Source organism: Chenopodium album, chromosome 25 (genome assembly GCF_948465745.1).
Source record: "Chenopodium album chromosome 25, dcCheAlbu1.1, whole genome shotgun sequence".
Lineage (NCBI taxonomy): Eukaryota > Viridiplantae > Streptophyta > Magnoliopsida > Caryophyllales > Amaranthaceae > Chenopodium > Chenopodium album.
The window spans coordinates 26,404,081-26,425,798 of NC_137858.1; the positions used below are offsets into that span (position 1 = coordinate 26,404,081).

Here is a 21,718-nt window from a genome sequence, read left to right on the forward strand (position 1 = left end):
TGCCTCTTCCCAAGGCTTAGATGAAGAGTCAGGCGGTGAAGAGGCCGTCGAACGATCCAGGTCAGAAGCGTCGGGCTTTTGATCAAGAAGATGTTGCGCTGACGATTAACAACCGCCTAGGGGGCTAGCCATGCCAGAACCTTTATAGATGGGCATGCTCCCTAGGGACATTTCTACCTTGGAGGGTAGCTTTCAAGCTTTTAAAGATGCACACCCTATAGGGGAAGGTTGGCAAATAGAGGTTCCGCCTGTGGAGGCGACGATAGCCTAGAAGGATGACATTGAATGTCAAAAACTGTTTCGGCTGATATGAGGCCGTGATTAGAGCCGGTCTTCACTTCATGGATTAATATCCTAAGTTACATCGTCACTTGTGAGTTTGGCAACTCACCCCAAATTCATGGATTAATATCCCAAGTTATATCGTTGCCTGCGAGTTTCAAAACATAGAGCTAAGTTTTGAAGCTTTTTCTCACGTGCACTATATAAGCCGTGTGTCAGGCGGGTATGGGGCATGGTGCACTCTGACCACCCATCCGCAATATTTGATGCCATTGGACAAACCATCCAAGTGGACCAGCTGGAAGGAGAAGTTCTACTTGATCTCCTTGTCCAGGTTGGGACACAACCGGTTTCTGCGCCAGTATAATAAGGAGCCGGCCTTGCTTGGGAAGAAATGCGCCCTCCCTCGCATCACGTCTAGGGCTTGATAACAAATAATGAAGCCCAAGTTTTTTGAAACCACAACTGAGCCCTTGGATGATGGGACTCAAATAATTGTACCCAAGAACTGGGTACCCCATCCGGACTTCCTGAAGGATTAGGCGTTACTTTCCGCCTGTGGTCTTAGCACTATGTTTTCAAAGGTTAGTGTAGAAACCCATTTGTGTCTCCCCAAAACCAAACCTAGTGATGAATACCTTTTGCGTCGAACCATAATCAAATGAGGTGAAAGTGTGAAAAGTCAAGTGTTGCGGTTTGTTTTTATTAAAATTCTTTCGTTCTGTTTTCGAAAACAAGTCTATTTTATGAAAATAGGCAACCCAGTTTAGTTTGGTCCATGATAATGGTCTAATAATAGTGTAGTTGGATGGGGCTTGCAAAGAGCTTTCCAACGATATATTATAAGCCCAATTCCGATGAATAATGTTGAAGTTATGGCCAAAATACTAAACTGGGTCCGGTTTGATCCTTACATGCAGCCCTATGATCTAGAGGAAAGCCCAATTATCTAGAGGAGGGCCCAATGTTAATTATTATTCCTAAATTTACTAGTGTAGGGAATATTTCAAGCATTATGATAACCCCAAACTTGAACCCCACTGTGATCATACACTAAAGTACGGTGGCGTTCCAAAGGGAAAGAAAAAGAGCAAAAAGAGTCGCCAAAAAGTTTTAGGAACTTGTAAACCCAAAAGACAATCCAAAAGGACCATCAACTACTCCATAAGGTCTTGAACCAAACAGGGTCCGGGGATGAGGGTACGAATCCAATCTACAAAAGAAAGGACCCACCCTATAAAATAGGCCTCTACTTTGTTCTGCTCGTATTCATGTGCGCTTTTCGAATAACATACAAACATTATATTGAACCTACCCTGTTTATCTATGTTGGTTGAAATTAATGCACAAATAAGACTATTATTGGCGATCACTTGAATTAAAATCAAATTAGCCTAAACCAAATTATTAATTATCTTATTAAGCGTGATTTCAAGTACAAATTCCCTTTAAACAAGCATAAAAGGTGTGATCAAGCAATAACAATAAAATATATCAAGCAACATAATAATAAATCAATAACAATAATGATGATAATAACATGATAAGGCATAATAAAGCTCAATAATAATAGCAAGATCCTAGGCATGATACTAACAAGATTAATAACAAATCCTAGCATGTCACTAAGCAATAAAGATCAAAGCTTTAAACCTAACATGGTACTAACATGATATTAGAAAGAGTAAAGGCATCCTAAACATGATACTAGAAAGCATAAAATAACATCATAACATGATACTAGGAATCGTAAAACATCCTAACATGATACTAGGAATATTAAACAATAATAAGCATGCTTTCTACATTGAAAGAGAGTAATAAGATTACATACTTTGAAGCCTCGTACCTCTTTCTAATAACAAAATACACAAGTTAGTAAACTTCAATGAAAATAATAAAGAATTATTAAAGAATTAAAGAATTAAATTAAATAAAGTTTTGACTAGTTTTGGACCAAACCCTCAGAAATTATCAACCCTTGCACGTCTAGCGCGAAGGTAACTTCGAACTTGGCTAAGAGATTCTAAGTCTTGTGAATGCGGAATATTGTGTTTTGTAAAAAAGGTAGTTTAGAAAGAGAGAGAAAAATAAGAATTAAGTAATTCTTGATGAGAGTTGATAGAGAGAATTGATGATGAGAGTTGATGAAAGTTGATGAGAATTTATTGGGAGAATTGATGATTAAAAACAGAGGTTCGAGACCCTATTTATAAGGAAACAGTCCGGAAAATCATAGAATTTGATAAGGAATAAAACTCCACTCTGTCGCTAACAAACCGACCTTGTCGCCAGAAATTTATCCTGTCGCCAGGCGACAGAGTCTGTCGCGAGGCGACAAAACTGTCATTTGGCGACAGAGACAGTTTTTGCGGATTTTGTTTTTATCATATCTTTTGATCTAGAATTCCAAATAAGTCATATAATATGTCGTTGGAAAGCTCTTGAAGTCTACTTTCAAATTCAATTGGAATCAGATTAAAATCTTTTGTAGATAAAAAGATCTGGACGAAATAGTGGAAGGGTGTCAGCTTTGTATAGAGTTTCGTATATCTTTAATATCTTTTTCGTTATAGCTCGGAATTAATATTATAATATATCATTGGAAAGATAATTTCAAGATCTATCCAATCATATAAAATTTGGATGAAATATATGAGGCACGAAAATAATATCTGACTATCTTTGAACATCTTTAAATCCGAATAGAATTAGGAAAGTTTTAAAGAAGGAAAGTTTTATTTAAATTCAAATTCCTTGATCTTATCTTTTCAAAAAAGGATAATTAAGATATTTTAGAAACTTATAGAAGATTCTAATCAATCCTAATTAGTTTAGGAATAGGATTAAACCTTTGGACCCTCCTCATGATCATTGGGTCGTAGGTAAAATCCGGTTTGGGCCCAGTTTAGTATTTTGGCCATAACTTCCTCATTATTCATCGGAATTGGGCTTATAATATATCGTTGGAAAGATCTTTTCAAGCCCCATCCAACTACACCATTATTGGACCCTTATCATGGACCAAAATAAACTGAAATGGACGTTTTTATAAAATAGAATTGGTTTTCGAAAACAGAAAGAAGGATTTTAATAAAAACTAACCGCATCACTTGCCTTTTCACACATTCACCTTATTCGATTATGGTTCGACGCGAAAGGTATTCATCACTGGGTTTGGTTTTGGGGAGACACAATTTGGTGTCTACAACTAGGATTAATTATAATCTTCTAGAATTCTCTAGAAGGTTCTTTTAAATCCTAATATAGTTAGAATTAATAATTATATTTTGATGAGTTTTATTTGGAATTAAATATTATATTTTTAGAAATATGATTTTAGCTTCTGTACGGATTCCATAGATCAAATTTGATTAAAAATTAGACTCCGCGTGGAAATTGTGTGAAAACCAGGCTGTCGCCAAACGACGGGCCTGTGTCGCCACGCGACAGACCCTGTCGCTAAGCTACAGAGTGATTTTGCGGCGACATCTTGTAGTTTTATTCCTTATCAAATTCTACCTATTTTCGGACTATTTTTTTATTATAAATAGGGTCCTGAACCTCCGTTTTTATTCATTCACAATCACCTAATTCTCTCTATTCTCTCTTGAGCAATTTATGCTTTCTTTCTCTTTCTAAACTAGCTTTTTACAAACACAATTCCGGATACACAAAATCTGAAAACACCTAGCCAAGTTCGAAGTTGCCTTCGCCCTAGACGTGAAAGGTTTATACTTTTCTGAGGGTTTGGTCCCAAATCCAGTCTAAACTTTACAACTCTTTCTTTTGATTATTTAATTTAACTAGTCGTTGGAGCAAGCGCTACGCGCGTGCCCCCCCGACGCTAAGATATGTAAGTTTCGTGATTGTGATCATGTTTCGTAGTTTGGGGTGTTATTAACATGCTGATTAGGGGAGCTTAATTTAATGTTTTGTAAAAAAAAATTGATGTATTGTTAATGTTAACTAGCCTTCTGGCCCGTGCAATGCACGGGTTATTCATATAAAATTGTATTGAGAGATCAGTGAAGAAATATCAGTTTGTCATTATAGGATATAATATGTAATCGGAAACATGATTAAAGAAATTAAAATTATGGAACTTTAATCGAAAAAGAGGCTTAAATAGAAGGTGGAAGGGCTAAAATTAAAGAGAGAATAGGAAAAGGTTGAATTAAAGGGGAGAGATGAAGATGAAGAGATGAAGTGTATATGAAAGATTAAGTATAAGCTTAATGAAAGAATTAAAAAAAATGGTGCAATAAAAAATTAATAGTGTAAGATGACATGTGGCACTATGGTTAGAGAAGTGTAATAGAATGGATGAGGACATGTGTCTTTCTTAGTTTCTTGGTTATAGTTTTTAAATACTAAGTATAGATTAAGTGTGATTATCTTGGATATCCGATTTTTCGAACCAAATATCCATAATTTTTGGATTAATCATCGAATTTTCAGAGTTTATAACAATATTAATTCTTGATATAAGTTTATTATGATTTAATTAATAAGTTTATAATAATTCTAAGTTATATTCGCGTAATTAATTTTTATCTTCAAATTTGTTTCCTCACTACCATAAATAGGATGTTCTTGTGTTTTTGGAAAGAGCGATAATGGCTTAAAACAATAATTTAAGTTGAATTCTAGTTTGGTTGATTGATTAAATAGTATTTAAGAGTACTGTTGTGTATGTATAAACATGAAATGCATGATAATGTGTTTTCTTTCTCATATAAGTACTTAATGGCTTTTAAGAGTACTAATTAATAATTTCTTTCTCTTGCTCTCTCTCTCTCTCTCTCACATACATTTATCTCCTTTCTGACTTTATCTTCCTGGTTTTTTTTTTTTTTTTTTTTTTTTTTTTTTTTTTTTTTTTTTATATTTTAAATGGCTTTGAAAGTATAGGTTCACTTGCTCAAATTTCACTCATCTCTTCCTTCATTGGCCCAAAGTCTTTCTCTCTCTCTCTTTCTTCTATTATAATCCTTCTTGTCCTTATTCCATTTGAAAAAATAGTCTTTTAAAACTATAAGGTGTATTTTGTCGCCGCCTCCCCCCCCCCCAAAAAAAAAAAAAATCTATATTTCTTTCTATCTCTCCTGAGCCCTTTATGTCTCTCATCTTCTCTTTATCACCCTTCTTTCAGACCCTCTCTCTCTCCCATCCCTCTCTTGAGTCTTGGCCCTCATTTTCTCAATATCTCACTCACTTTTTCCCAACCTCTCTTTCTTATACTATCTCTCTATTTTCCTGAATCTTCTTTCCTATCTCTTGCTCTTCTCTCCCAGCCCTTCTTTATCTATCCCCTAACATGCCTTTTACTCTTAGCTTCTGGCCTGCCTTTTTTCTTTCTCTAATATTTTACCTTTTCTCTCTTTCATATCATCTTTCTCTTTTAGCCCCTCTCCCCCCTCCTCTCGCGACCTTGCCTTCTCTCTCTTTCCTAACACCTTCATCTCTCAACCTCCCTCTCTCTTTCTCTCTCTTTCGACATTGCCTTTTCTATCTATCTATTCATTCTTTCTGTTTCTCTTGACCTCTTTTCTCTCCCAACTTTTTTCTCTATCTCACTTCCATTTCTTTTCATTCCTGGCTCCCTATATTTTTTCTTTTTACCCCTCTCTTCCTTTCCCATCCCCCCCCCCCTTTTTTTTTTCTCCCTATCCTCCTATATCTTCTTCTCTATATATCTCTCTTTCTTTCCTATCCCACTCCTTCTTCCCCTTCCTATCTCTTACCCTCTATCTTTCTAAAGTTATCTATAACTATGATTGTATTAACATTAAAAAAAGCATTTACTCATAAATGTAACACGATTTTTAATCATAATGTTGAAAAGTTTATTCTAAAGGTGATTTAAATCAGTTGGATGCTTAATCGTCACAAAAATCACGCTGTTTAATTAATATTCCCTTTGTCCCCTAAATGATAGTCTGTTATGGGTAAATGATATTCCCTGCCATTAGCTTCCTCGATATTTCAATCATCTTTTGTAATTTTGACTATTTTAAAAAGTAATGTCATCTCCTTATTCCTTAATTCCCATAACTCGTCTCTCTCTCTTTTCTTTTTGCTCCTTTTAAATGGACTCATAACTTATAGGTCACTCTCTCTCCCTCCCTCTTCTCTCTCTCTCTCTTTCCCCTTTTCAATGGGTTATTTTTTGGTCTTTTAACCTCTATCCTCTCATCTACAGTTCTACGTTCTTATTGGTAATTTGGGTATCCCTTACTCCTACCCTAAATTTTGTATAAGTTTTCAACTCCTTATTCTACTTGTAATTGAGAAAAAGTAACAACTGTGCAACTACATGCTTTCATCAAACACCCAATCGGTTTATAATTGCCCCAAGGAAAAGTAAACGAATACCGAGATAACTTGTAAGAACTCTTATACATCAATAAGAAGCCGAAAGTAGTACAATGACCCTTGATTATGATACTCTTCTACATAATGTTCTCAGCATACACACGTTGACATTCATCCAACAAAACAATGAACAATTAAAAAAAATTTAAGTTACATGGTTTGTATGGTTATTTAGCTTGTTTTTTTGCTGCTTTTATTTAAGTTATTGGTGCAATTCACCTGTTGCTATATAGAAAAATGTGTTCGCACATAATAAAATTGAAAATGTATACATAACGTGATATTTAACATTCATACAAATGGAAGAACAAAGCCACTAATTATGATTATTCTTAAATTCTCAAAATATCCATTTGAGTAACATCAAATGCAAGAAACTATTCAAGGACATTTTAAAGCTATCTTAAACTAAAACACTGAAATGGATTACCTACTTATCTTCACCAAAAAAAAAAGCAAAACATTTTAAAAAATAACATTCTGGCAAAAATTATCCAGTACCCATAATTTATTATTAAAACCAAACAAAACCAATCAATTGTTTCCATTAGCAGATACCCCAGACCTTGACCTTCTTTTGATGAGCTGAAAAATACAAACATAACACATTGATTATTAATCCTGTCACTGGAAGGGGAGCAGGAATGAGACACAGTCACACAGATCACATACACAATATATCACACTTACATGCAAGTAAACATACGCACTCTTCTAGTTTTACGAGCAGGTTGATTGAATAAAGTCTTGACATAGTTTGTTAGTTCTTCTAGAAACGGGCATTAGGCACACACAACATTATTATGCCTTACCATGGCTTACCTGCATAAACAATCAACGGCTCACTAAACCCAAAAAAATTAAAAAAATCTAAGCAAACTTTATGCATGCATCTGCAAAACCACCCAGCTACATTACAATAAATTCAGCATACAATATGTTTATAAGGCATAGCAACAGATTTCAGTCAAAATAAAAATACAACAGTACCTTACACATTCATATATCAACCAAAATAGACAAATATAACAACATTCAATATCATGTCCTTAATAGAGCACCACTAAAGATGCAACACAATTGAATAGCAAATAAGGCAAAGCTAAATTAGCTATATTCCATTGAGAATACAAAGACTATGACTCATCTCTAACATTCTTTCTTCTAAATTCTTTAAAAGGGTACATATAGTTAAGGAAAGATGCTAAATTTGAATCAAATTCATTAAGCAGCATCAACTAAACATAAACAACATATATGGTCACACTCAAATAGCATCAACCAGGTCACCCTCACACCTGCCCCCATCACTAAAAATGCAAAATTTCCAAATTGGACATTCCAGCATTGGTTGCGGTAGTGCCTTTCCATACATATAATATCACTCATCAATCAATACAATTCACTAACCTAGAAAGACACAACCACTTATACCATAAAGAACCCAATATCCCTAGGACAATTGGATATAAGTACTAATAGTGTGATGAAATTAACACCACTTATTAGTATTTTGTTGCAATAAATTTAAGAAACAAATTTAGGAAACTGAAGAAACCAAGAAGAGAAGAAAGTCTATCTCTGACATCAAAACAAATGGTATCCCTCCCATTCCTACTGGGTAGATCTGTAGTAATCATGAAAACGAGTATATGTCACAATGATTGTGTATTTGGGTTAGATCAGTTTTGAAGTTATAATACTCCGTAAGTTAACATCAGGTCATGTGATTTTTAAATGATTAAGTTTAGTTTGTAGGTTGAATAATATGACACATTCAAGTAGTTTAAGTTCTCTAATACTCTATTGAATGATGTGTATTACTTTGATTTGATCTGCTTTATGACTATATCAAATTTCGTTCCCCTAAGTCTTCGTAAAATAGACTCACAACCTTTTTCATGACCAACCTTCACTCGCATTCAGCTTCCTATTCCTTCATAAAAATTATTGAGACATTAAATTAAATATCACAATTTTATAGTAAGGTATATTCTAAAAATGCATCCATGAAACAATTTATAAGAAATCATGTGCCACTTAGCTCCTAATTATTTGCCCTCTAAAGAAAAATACATCAATACACGAGAATGGACTCAATGATCCACAATGGAGGCTATATTAATAAACTAAATAAATTACAATGTAATTAAACAGATTTACCAAATTACTTCACAAAAGAATAATGTTATCTATTAAACTATGATCATTTTGGATTAAATTGCATAACTAAATTCATTTTTTGTATCTTCCTTAAACTATGAGCCTTGTTGCTGTTGTCTTTGTTGTGCAGCTGCCACTTCATTATCTTGTTTCTCTCTTTTTGCTAATTTAATTTAAAGTTGATGTTGCTCATACAAAATTTGAGCCTTTTATTATCAATATACTTACCTATCACGATAAAACCACAACTCAGGTAGCAAGCCTAATATAGTGCAAACAAATGATGAAAATGTTTTCCACCAAATGCTTAGTATGTGCTTTATCCCTTTCGTTTGTTTCTATAGTCTACACCCATTTCTAAAAATTTAATTCATGAAAAATAAATTGTCCTTATTTAATCTCCAAACCAAGTGTGATTGTATGACTTATCTAGGATTGAAGTAACATTACATCTAACCTCATTTTGCCTATCTTTCTAATTAAGACAAGAAAAATTCAAATAATGCTAAAATAACAGAAGATTCAACTAAGAAATGTTGTTGAAGACAAAGCAGCAATTAACAATTTCTAGCATTACTGATATTTTGGAATTGTAAATTATATTAAAGATATATGGTTAACCTCTAACTCAAGATCAGGACCATCAGGTTGCATCCCAGGATGACCAGAAACTAACAAGCTAGCTTTGCTGATTTGATCTTTGAAAAACCTCAAATTTCTTGACATCTCTGCACATCACTTCACCTATAGCAGAAGCGCGAAATCTATGTTAGTCAATCATAGGGTATGAATCTCAGCCTCTCAAGGCATGCATATAGCAGACATATCAAGAAAATTTTAGGAAACTAACACTGATATGAGGATAGTCCTTATTCTATTTTTTTTTTTTTTAAAAAAAAAGAAGATAGTCCTTATTCTATAAGATAATTACACAAATACATTAAATAAAATTGAAATAAAATATTTTCTTTTTTACTCTAGGATTAGATTTCTTAATCAAATACACATCACAATCGTTAAAATATGGGGTTCTTTTTGCTATAGGCTTAGCCAGTGAAAATTTGGGATGGTCGTCTCAGCACTATAACCTTTTTTTTTTTTGGAAACAATCTCAGCACTATACCTTGTTATCCTATTCATCTTTTCTTCAAAATAGGAAATAAATAAGTAAATATGATAAAGGAGTTTCATAAAACAAGGGTATATAAACATACTATGTAACACCTAGCCACAATTGGTAATTAGCATAGTGGGGATGACAAATTTGTATTCATTTTCAACTATCAATGCCTAGAATAAGCTTAAAAGGAAATGTCTCCCTAAGTAGACAGCTCCTTAGTCCTTACTTCTTGCATCTTTTCATAAGCTTAGCCGCTTGAGCATTACTTAAAAGAAGCCTTCTAAAGTACATAGGCAAAAACAGAAAAGCTGCCTAGGCATTAAAAAGGTACCTGATTCACAAATGTTCTCTGAAAAGGGCTCTTATCAGCGTTAAGCTGCACAGTAGGAAACAAATTAACATTAATCCAACAACCACAACTCTATAAAGAATGATCAATACATTGGATCTCAAAAACATTGATTAGCCAGACAATCGTCTAGGCGGGAATCACAATTATTAGAATTAGGTTCCCGGTAACATTACTATTTTGCATAAAAGCAAGAAGTCCCTCACTCACTGAGTTCAAGATACTTATGGAGTTTGGAGTTCAGAAAGCATTTGAGCGGAATGCTTGAGAACTTCTCTGAGATTATCTTCGATCTTCTCAATCTCCTCGATCTCCTCCTCTTTTCCCCTGAAACTCAACAAAGCAGGGCGAGCAAGCGAGAACTACAACTCAGTTGTATCAGGGCTAGCTGACAGATTTGAGCAACTGTGCATAAAGGATTTAAAAGCCATTTGCATGCAACCTATACAAAATCCTACAAATATAATCAAATATATTCAACCTTTAACATTTCACTTATTCATTGACATATGTATTCCTTTTTTCTAGAACAATACCCCAATTATCTCAGCAGAACAAAAGGTAATAAATTAAATAGCAAATTTTCAACCAAATTTAAAATAGGTCACTAATTATCAATACTATTGAATGTAAGTCAGAAATCTAAAATAACACAAGCATCACTAACTCCATCCTATTACAACTATAAAATTAGTCATAATCACAACAAAATTAATAATCAACGATACAAATACAAACAACCCATAATCCACAAATCTGTATAAACATCATAAAAAACTAAACCCTTCAATACTTACTACGCAAATACTTTAATTATTGGTAATTAAACAGACTTTCCTCTTTTTATGGAAGTAAAGTAATATGGGCATAGATAGACAGTTCGATACAAAAGCTATACCCTATATTGTCAAATTGATATTAGATGATTATAAGAAGGATACAGATCTTATCAAGAAGCTGCTTCTACGGAGTAGGAAATTGACACTCAGCAAAAAAACCCAGAAAATCCAATTGTGGAAAAAATCAGAAATAAACAACAATTAAATCAGTCTACATTCAAACAAAAGGAAAAATCTAATCAAAGAGCTAAATATTGAACCAATTAGAACACGAAAGTGAAAGGAAACAAAATTATACTTAGAGATCAGAGATAACGACATTGGAGAATCAACAAATTACCTCTCAAGCTGCTTCAATACAGAGGGAAGTTCACAAGTTACTACAGTGGATTTAACAAAAGAACACGTAATAATAAACAAAATTCCAAACCGAATTAAACAATAATGATGCAAATAAACCCTAATTTAAGCATTACCCAAAACTCTTTAACAACAAAATACTTCATTAATGTGTAATATAACCACTCAAAACTCTCACCAATTCACTTGCCAATTTACTAAAAACAGTTCAAATTTCACGGTTCAAATTTCTCAATCAATCAAAGTAAAATTCCATCAATTCCACAAAATACAAACAAACATCAATAACATTATATAAATTTTCTAAAAATTAAATTTAAAAAACCTTGCAATATATTCAATAATACCTCAATATATTCACCTCAAACTCAAGTCCACCAAACCTTGCTCCATCTTCTCCTTCTGCCTATTTTAGAGAGAAAATAGAGAAACAGGGGACGAGGAAAAAAAAAGAAAAACAGTCAACATTCATATATAAAAGGTAAAATCTAATTGAAGAGAAGAGATTAAATTGGATCAATTAGAACAAGAAAAAGAAAAGAGAGATAATTATACCTGAAGATTGGAAACTCATCCTCCACAACCGTAAGTCCGTAATCAATAATCTTGTCTCAATTATAGCAAATAAACTTAAATTAGCATCATCCAAACACCCTAGTAGACCTACAAACATTATCTTTATCACATTATACTACTACTTTGAGTACCCTCACAAAATTGGAGAAAACCCATAACAACTAAATTTTAAACTATAAAATACACTAATTATTACAACAATTCAAAACTAAAATTGCATAGACACTTTTGCAACATCAATCATAAATCTTATCATATAATTACAAATTATATCACATAGCTCACTTAACAATAATTTCTATAACATTCAAAACCATAGAGTTTTCCTCTTGAATCCATCAGAATAGACATTCCCAGCTTTGGATTTTTTCCAACCAGATTTAGGATTTTCAGCCGCATCTAAGCTCCTGGGAAATACATCACATGAATTATCCTCTACACCGAAATTTTTCCGAGTTGATTTTAAACCGACATCCTGATGTAAGTTCCTTTTCTCATGAATTATCCTCCACAAACTTTGCTTCCCAAAACTGCTGTAAACCTTCCAAAAATGAAACATAATCTTCATCAGCTTTATTATCTTGAGCAGGAACAAAGGATTCACCCCTCCGTCTTTTTTTATTACAAGCGTTCGTTTCCATGTCTAATAAAAGATCTGATCCTTCAAATATAGCCATATCCATGGCTAAATCCTGCCTCCTTTCTCCTCCCTTTATTTGTCACCCTCCTATTACAAACCAAAGGATTACAAAGCTATATAATCCTCGAAAACCAACAAGTTTCCAATTTCCCTATAATGACCAATCGACCATGAATAACAAGCATCTACTTCATAATACAAAAACTATAAACATATAGATATAACATAAGATAAAAATCAAAACAAAACAGAAGATAACAAAACAAACAATAAGACGTCCCGGTCATTCTAATACTGACTCTAGGACACAGTTACATAATCCTCGAAAATAACAGCTATTCAGCTTCCCTCACAATGGCCAATTGACCACAATTCACAAGCATATATATCCACAAACACAAACAAACCACAAAACACATCAACAAATCTAAAACAACACCGAATGAACCGGGGTAAAAACCAGAACCGAACCAAAATCGAAATAAGCTGTATCATCCTCAAAAACAAACCAATATTGATTCAAAACCCCGGCAATTGACCACAATTCACAGGCACACACATACACAGAAACACGGACCATAAAATTCATAATAAAAACAAACCCTATAATTCCGGGTCGCAAAAAATAAAGGGTATCATTCAATTACTTGCAAAATGCAAAATTTAATACAAATTCACACAACTCAACATCTTGAAGAAAATATAAGCAAGATTAAACCTTTATAATACCCAATTGGTATAAAATTCAACAATGTACATAACCAATTCATGTAATTAAGAAGAAAGTGCATAAATTTCAATTTCACAAACAATCTTTTATTTAAAACAACAAAAAAAAGGCAAATTAAATTCAACTACTTACAAATTAGGTGATATAATGAGCTAACCTTGAAATTGAGGAGGATCGGAAATCGGCGGCGTTGCCGGCGGTAGAAGTGGTGTCACCGGAGAGAGTTCCAATAATTAACCAAGCTACAGTGCTACGCCGATCCACTCAAAACTAGCCAACTATGACATTAATAACATCAAAACCAGCAATTAACAAAATACAATAAAATCAACAGATACCCAAACCATAAACTATATACACTAATCATAAATTAGTAGAAGTATTGAACAAAAAAAAAATCCAGGGAAATGGGTCGTACCTTATTGGATCTAGGTTGGAGAAAACTGATATAAAAATTGATTCATAGTATAATTGATTCAGAATACCACCTCCACCACGAAACCTGGTAACAAAGAAGAAGTCATTAGATCATACCACATTAATTCAGCTTGTCACGCATCAATTTTCACATTATTCCATTGGCTTAATTTGCATAACTTAATTCCCATAGCTCAATTCCCAAATCACAACCTTCTATTAAATCGAATTCCACCAGAAATGATCCTGTATAATTTTTTTTTTTAAAAAAAACTGAATTACAAATGGGGTTTTTGTTATTTTAGTTGGTAGTTTAATATTAAGAAAGGAGTAGAATTATACCTGAAGATCGGAGAAACGACATCAAGAATCATCTTCCACAAGCTCCCATAACCATCGTCGAAGGGATGATTGGTGGTTTTGAGCTCATCGCCATTGTTGTTGAAGGAAGACATATTTTCTCTCTTTAGCTTTCTCTCTCCTTATTTCCATAAAAACTCTGAGCTTTTTTCTAAGATGAGAAGAAAGAGAGCTGAGGGAGTAGGCAAGGGAAGTCGGTGAGAAAGCAGTCAATTAGTCAAACCACTCAAGCATCAACCAATTAGAATAAAGGGCAATTCCGGAATTCCATTTAATTCGGAGGTGTTAGTGTAATAACTCCACAAGTTACTGTTACTAACTTCCTATTATAGTTTATTAACGCGTGTATTTTGTTATTAGAAAGAGGTACGAGGCTTCGAAGTTAGTAATTAGTTTACTCCCTATTTTAATTTCAATGTAGAAAGCATGCTTATATTGTTTTAATATTCCTAGTATCATGTTAGGATGTTTTAATTGCTTTCTAGTTTCATGTTTAGGGTGCCTTTTACTATTTTCTAATAGCATGTTAGTATCATGTTAGGTTAAAAGCTTTGATCTTTAATGTTTAGTGACATGCTAGGATTTGTTATTAATCTTGTTAGTATCATGCCTAGGATCTTCCTATTATATTCAAGCTTTATTGATTTTGATTATTATTATGATTATTGTTATTTTGTTGTTTGATATTATTTATTATTGTTATTGCTTGATCACGCCTTTTATGCATGTTTAAAGGGAATTTGTACTTGAAATCACGCTTAATATGATAATTAATAATTTTGATTTAGGTTAATATGATTTTAATTCAAGTGATCGCCAATAACAGATTTATTTGTGCATTAATATTCAATCAACATAGATTAAATAGGTTTAGGATTAACCTAATGTTTGAATGTTATAGTCAAAAGCGCACATGAATACGAGTAGAATAAAGTAGAGGCCTATTTTATAGGGCGAGTTCCTTCTTTTGTACATTGGATTCGTACCCTCCTCATCCCCGAACCCTATTTGGCTTAAGACCTTATGGAGTTGACGATCTCATGGATCGTTAAGGGGTGTAACCTTCACCTCGTGAACGGTTTACAAGTTCCTAAAACTTGTTGGCGACTCTTTTGCTCTCTTTTCTTTCTCTTTGGACACCACCATACTTTAGTGCATGATCATAGTGGGGTTCAAGCTTGGGGTTATAATGCTTGAAATATTCCCTACAGTTAGATTTACTACACATCTGGCAATTTGCCGCCTCTATTGATGCACTGACCGTTTTATTATTTTATTGAACTAACTGTTCTCTTGTTATTTGCAGAAGAAGCATTAAGCATGGTGGATGCCAACAAGACGCCTGACATGCTTTCTCCATTCCATGCTCCATCACAAAAATGTTCAAACAACCAGGGAATGAACTGACAAAAACTCCGCTAAGACATCGAAGAAGGATTTTTCCCAATCAGTTTCCTCTGCCAAGGCGGATCCAAATCAACCCACAATCGGTGGTAAAGGACCGGCTGTGCTAAAGGCTCTGAGTGAAAGATCTGAGCGCGCTGGGAAATTGCCGGACGCCTCCCCAGCGTCGAAGAGTGGCATGCCACTCAATGCTGCAGGCGGCAATGTAGCGGCTGAGGGGTGAGAAACCTCTGAGCATAAAGCCCTAGGTAAGACTAATCACATTAAACTTTCTTGGCCGCTTGACTTTATGCGAGTCAAGACTCGAGTCAGCCCCTCTAGAGGTTCGATCAACAGCCGGCAAAAAATGAATACCGCCTATGCTGCCTTCTCACCAAGTACTTATTGCGGTGAAGATGCTACCTCATATCCGCCTGATGTTCAGGCGTTTATGTTATACCCCGTATTTTCATACGTATTTTCCTAATTAATTAATTAGGAATTATTCTATAAAAGGGTATTTTAGTAAATATATAATTTGGAGCCAAATTGATAATTGAATTTTGGTGCTAAAAGCATTTTGAAATTTAATTATTATTTTGGATAAGATTTATTATCCATTTATCTTATCTTAAAAACCGGATTATTTACATATATATTTCGGATATTTTAATTAAGCAAAAAAAAAAAAAATATTTTTATTAATTAATTATTATGGCCGAAATTACCTAATAACTAGCTAGAATTTTCGGATTTTCCATGCATGGAAAATCTGATTTTTCTTGGTTAATTATTAATTAATAATTGGTATTTAATTAATTATTTATTCTATATTATTTATACACTTATTTTATTCCTTAAATACCGAGGAAAATCTTCTTAAATATATCTAGAGGAATCCGAAAATTTAAGCTGTGGTAAGCTCAATATTTTCGGCCCTCATGAATTATTTTGGGGGAATTTATTTGGTAAAATTGTATTTTTTATTATCTCTTGAAATCTCTTATTTTCCTTAATTCTAATTCTCCATCTTTTTAATATATAATCATCATACTTTCTTGCCATTCATTCTTCTTAATTATTCCCCAAGTAATTCTAATTTCCTTAATATTTTTCAAAACATACATACCTTCCATATTTAATTATATACAATCACCTAAATATTGGAACTTTCCTTATTTCTTTTATTTACATCTCCAAGTAATCCCATAGACCCTACTTGCCATAATTTTTCCCTCATTCTCTTTCCATAATTCTTGCATGAGCTAGACTATAAATACCCCTTCATACCTCTCACATTCTTCACACCAATTCTCTTCTTTTCTTCTCCTCTATTTTACAAAAATCATCTCGTTTATCTTTGAAGCCAATTTTCGGGAACTTCTTGTCAGGTTTTGGGTATTGACGTTTCACAGAAAATTATTCCTCTCAAAAAATCCTTGAGCTTAGGCTCAAGAATCAACCAATTCTGCCTATTCTTTCCAACGCAAATCCAATTCTTCTCTTTTCATGGATTTCTTATCTTTTCTTCTTCTCTTCACTTATTCAATTATTATTATTATTATTATGGGAGATTTATAAAAATTATTATGAGTAGTTTTAATTTTATAAAATCATATTTTTAATGATGTTTATGAGAAAATAATTTAAAAGGTTCATGTAAATATAGTTGGGATTTTTAATTATTTGTTAACCTTATATTGATTAAGGTTATATTTATTTGTAGGGTGTGTTCCATCAAGATTCTTGAGGTTCCTTTTGTGTGATTTTGCTAAGCACGGATCAAGGTACGTTAGGTGGCTAGATACCTTTGAAAGTGATTGGTTTGAATAACATGTTTTATATGATTTGATTGGTGATTGAATTAAATTGATTTGAATTATGATTTTTGAAATAAATTATGTTTGGAGGTATTGAAAAAAGTATTTCGAATGATTGATTTTTAAATCATATTTTGAATGGTTTGAATTACTTATCGTGTTTAAATAAAGGACTTAATTTTCACTAGTACAAAATTAACCTAAAGGAACACTTGTTGGTAACACTTTTTACTTTGTCAATTTGCTTAATATAAAGGTAAGACTTATTGTAGGGAATATTTCAAGCGCTATAACCCCTAGCGTGAACCCCACTGTGATCATACACTAAAGTATGGTGGCATCAAAAGGGAAGGAAAAGAGAGCAAAAGAGCCGCCAACAAGTTTTAGGAACTTGTAAACCAATCACGAGGTGAACGTTTCACCCCTTAACGATCCATGAGATCGTCAACTCCATAAGGTCTTGAACCAAATAGGGTTCGGGGATGAGGGTACGAATCCAATCTACAAAAGAAAGGACCCGCCCTATAAAATAGGCCTCCACTTTATTCTACTCGTATTCATGTGCGTTTTTTTTTACTAACATGCAAACATTAGATTAACCCTAAACCTGTTTATCTATGTTGGTTGAATATTAATGCACAAATATAGCTACTATTGGCAATCACTTGAATTAAAATCATATTAGCCTAAACCAAATTATTGATTATCTTATTAAGCGTGATTTCAAGTACAAATTCCCTTTAACATGCATAAAAGGCGTGATCAAGCAATAACAATAAATATAAAATATCAAGCAACATAATAATAATCAAAATAATAATCATAACATAATCATAATCATGATAAGACATAATAAAACTTAATAATAATAGCAAGACCCTAGGCATAGTACTAACAAGATTAATAACAAATCCTAGCATGTCACTAAACATCAAAGATCAAAGCTTTAAACCTAACATGGTACTAACATGATATTAGAAATAAGTAAAAGACAACCTAAACATGATTCTGGAAAGCAATAAATAACATCCTAACATGATACTAGGAATTAAAACAATATAAGCATGCTTTCTACAAGAATAAAGCAATGAGATTACATACTTTGATGCCTCGTACCTCTTTCTAATAATACACGCGTAGGGATGGCAACGGTTCGGATCTGGACCGAGTCCGGATGGACTCGGATCCAGATCCGTTTTTCAACCTTGGATCCAGATCCGCCCCGGATCCGTCGGGTCTGGAAAATGAAGACCCGGATCCAGATCCGATGGATCCAACGGATCTGGGTCCAGATCCGGGTCCAAAACGGGTCCTACATATTTTGCCTATTTTTTTGAAACAAATATAATAAAAAACGGATTTTAAACAAAAACAAAACTGAAATACTACTATCTTACTTTAAAAACAAAATACAAAGAAAGAGAACAAGAGAAGGGAGCACAAGACAAAGACCAACAACAGTAACATAAAATACTACAGTAGTATGTACTACCTACTTGTTAATCCTCGCATGTGTTCCATTCACCAAGAAGGAAGATACCACCCTCATTGTTAGAATTAGTGCTAAAATAAAAACATAAAATTCGAACAAAATCTACTTCACATATCAGCAACAAAGCACGAGATTTACTAAAGATACCACCCTATTGTTAGATGTGACTTGTGAGTTTGTGACCATAACAAATTTCAGTTTTTTATTTTATTTTTACATAATGAATTTATAAAACGGATCCACGGATCCGGGTCCGGGTCCATGAGTTAGACCCGGATCCAAATCCGTTTTTTCAGCAGGACCCAGATCCGACCCGGATCCGTCGGGTCCAAAATGTGAGGACCCAGATCCGTGAAAAACGGATCTGGATCCACGGATCCGGGTCGAGTCTAGATCCACTGCCATCCCTATACACGCGTTAGTAAACTTCAAGAAAAATAATAATCAAAGAATTAAATCAAAGAAGTATTAGAGAATCAAATTAAATAAAGTTTAAACTAGTTTTGGGACCAAACCCTCAGAAATTATCAACCTTGCACGTCTAGGGCGAAGGCAACTTCGAACTTGGCTAGATGTTTCTAAGTCTTGTGTATGCGGTATTGTGTTTAAAGGGGTTGGTTTAAAAAGAGAGAGAGAGGATAAGCTATATTGCTCAAGAGAGAGAATAGAGAGAATTGATGAAGAATTGATGCCTCAAAACAGAGTTTTGAGGACCCTATTTATAAGAAAAATAGTCCGGAAATTGACAGAGTTTGATAAGGAATAAAACTACACGTTGTCGCCAGATTTACACTATGTCACCAGGTTACAGGGTTTGTCGCCAGGCGATTGACTTGTCGTTTGGCGACAGCCTGGCTTTTACGCGCTTTCCACGCGGAATCCGATCTTTAACCAAATTTGATCTACGGAATCCGTACAGAAGCTAAAAACGTATAATAAAAAATAATAATATAATAATAAAATAATAATATTTTATTCCAAATAAAAATCCATCTTAAAATAATTATTAATCCTACTCTTTTAGAATTTAAAAGAACCTTCTAGAAAATTATAATTAATCCTAATAATTTTAGGAATAATAATTAGCATTGGACCCTCCTCTAGATCATTGGGCGGTATATAAATGATGAATCGGGCCCAGCTTAGTATTTTGGCCATAACTTCCTCAATATTCATCGAAATTGGGCTTATATATATTGTTGGAAAGGTCTTTTCGAACCCCATCCAATTACACTGTTATTGGACCCTTATCATGGACCAAACTAAACTAGATTGGCTATTTTTAATAAAATAAGGTTGTTTTCAAAAGCAGAGAGAAGAGAATTTTTAATAAAACTAAACCGCAACACTTGGCTTTCCACACTTTCACCTCGTTCGATTATAGTTCGACATGAAAGACATTCATCACTGGGTTTGGTGTTGGGGAGACACAAATGGGTGTCTACAGAAGCCCCCACTTTGACTGAGTTTGGAGAAACTTAGGTTTCGTAAACAAAAGTCAAAGTACCGATAGGGACGGAGAATGATTTAGAACGTTCTGCAATCCTAAATCATTCTTATAACGCCGATATCTACAAACTAGCGTTAGTTAAACAGATAAAAGAGTTAAGAAACGCGTATCTTGCACCGTCGAGCACACGTCTCTAGAGTAACCGATTTGTTGTTGCATTTTTGTTGTTTGTGACAACCTCCACAGTATCTCGTGAACCCCATCGTTGAAGGTAACATTACGTCGCTATCTTCAACATCCTTGGTGAAAATCCTCCACAGTATCTCGGGAACATCGTCGAAAATGACTGCACGTCATCATTCTCAGGGTTGTGGCAGCACGTCGCCACGGCAGTACGTCGCCGCTATAGACAATCTCTTCTTTTTTCTCAAGGGATCGTTGAAGGTGACCATATCTCGTCATCTTCAGCATTTGTGACATTATCTTGCCACGGAAATATCTCACCATTATAGACAATTTCCTCTCTACGTTGGGACTTCGTCAAAGATCATTTTACGTATTGATCTTTAATATTGCTCTTGTACCAATATGTCGGTGCTTCCACTGCTTTGTGAACCATTACGTCGGTGCTTCTATCGCTTATGAACCATTATTTTGGTGCCTTTGCTATGAGCCAATATATAGGCGCTTAAGCTAAGTGAGACGATCTTTTATCAGGTCGATCACTTAATGTGATTGTAATCGAGCCGACTACTAAATCATGTCAAATTACCTAGAAGGGCTAACTGGCGTACCAAGGAACCAAAACTGCTGCACAAGGTCCACATAACCATAACATGGAGCCCTGTACTCTGTCGCCACTCCAGCGCTTGCCAGAAACATCTGTCGCCGCGCTTCGTGCCTGTCGCCGGGCAACAGAGTCTGTCGCCTCGCGACAAATCTGTCATTTGGCGACAGAATCAGGTTTTAAAACACCCGTCTTCTATCTTTCTCATTTTCGTTCTGCTGCTCTGCTTGTTCGTATTTCTCAAAAACTTCAAAACACTCGTTCTTGCTTAATTCTCACCCGAATTTGCTCAAACTTGTTGCAAATCGAAGCTTTTCTCATCTATTTTCTCGATCTATGTAAGTTTTGCTCAAAATCAACTTGGTTTTTGCTAAATTTCTCATTCTTGCTCGCGACTTTTTGAAAAATCCGAACATGTTCATGCTCAATTTACTTTGTTGAATTTTATGCCTTGAATTCATTTGATTATTCTTGTATATTGCCTTGGGAGTATTTTGAGACTTCTTTGACTCAATTTGGTGAAGAATTGAGCGATTTGCCATTGTTGGACCTCTTTAGGTCGTGAAGAACAA

The 21,718-nt window shown here is 34.2% G+C and overlaps 1 long non-coding RNA gene across 10 annotated transcripts; it reads right to left on the reverse strand.

The window, feature by feature from the left end:
* Positions 1–6,960: 6,960 nt before the first annotated feature.
* Positions 6,961–14,402, reverse strand: LOC145613401 (uncharacterized). Of its 10 annotated transcripts, none has more exons than XR_014106945.1 (10): positions 14,197–14,402; positions 13,856–13,939; positions 13,595–13,715; positions 12,047–12,794; positions 11,839–11,897; positions 10,503–10,619; positions 10,275–10,319; positions 9,445–9,567; positions 7,351–7,482; positions 6,961–7,245 (listed from the first exon to the last, which is right to left on the reverse strand). It is a non-coding gene; the product is annotated as an uncharacterized LOC145613401 (long non-coding RNA). The 10 variants fall into 10 exon arrangements; XR_014106944.1 differs by having other exon boundaries at positions 10,503–10,746; XR_014106940.1 differs by adding an exon at positions 14,068–14,100 and having other exon boundaries at positions 10,503–11,897; positions 12,047–12,096.
* Positions 14,403–21,718: the final 7,316 nt, after the last annotated feature.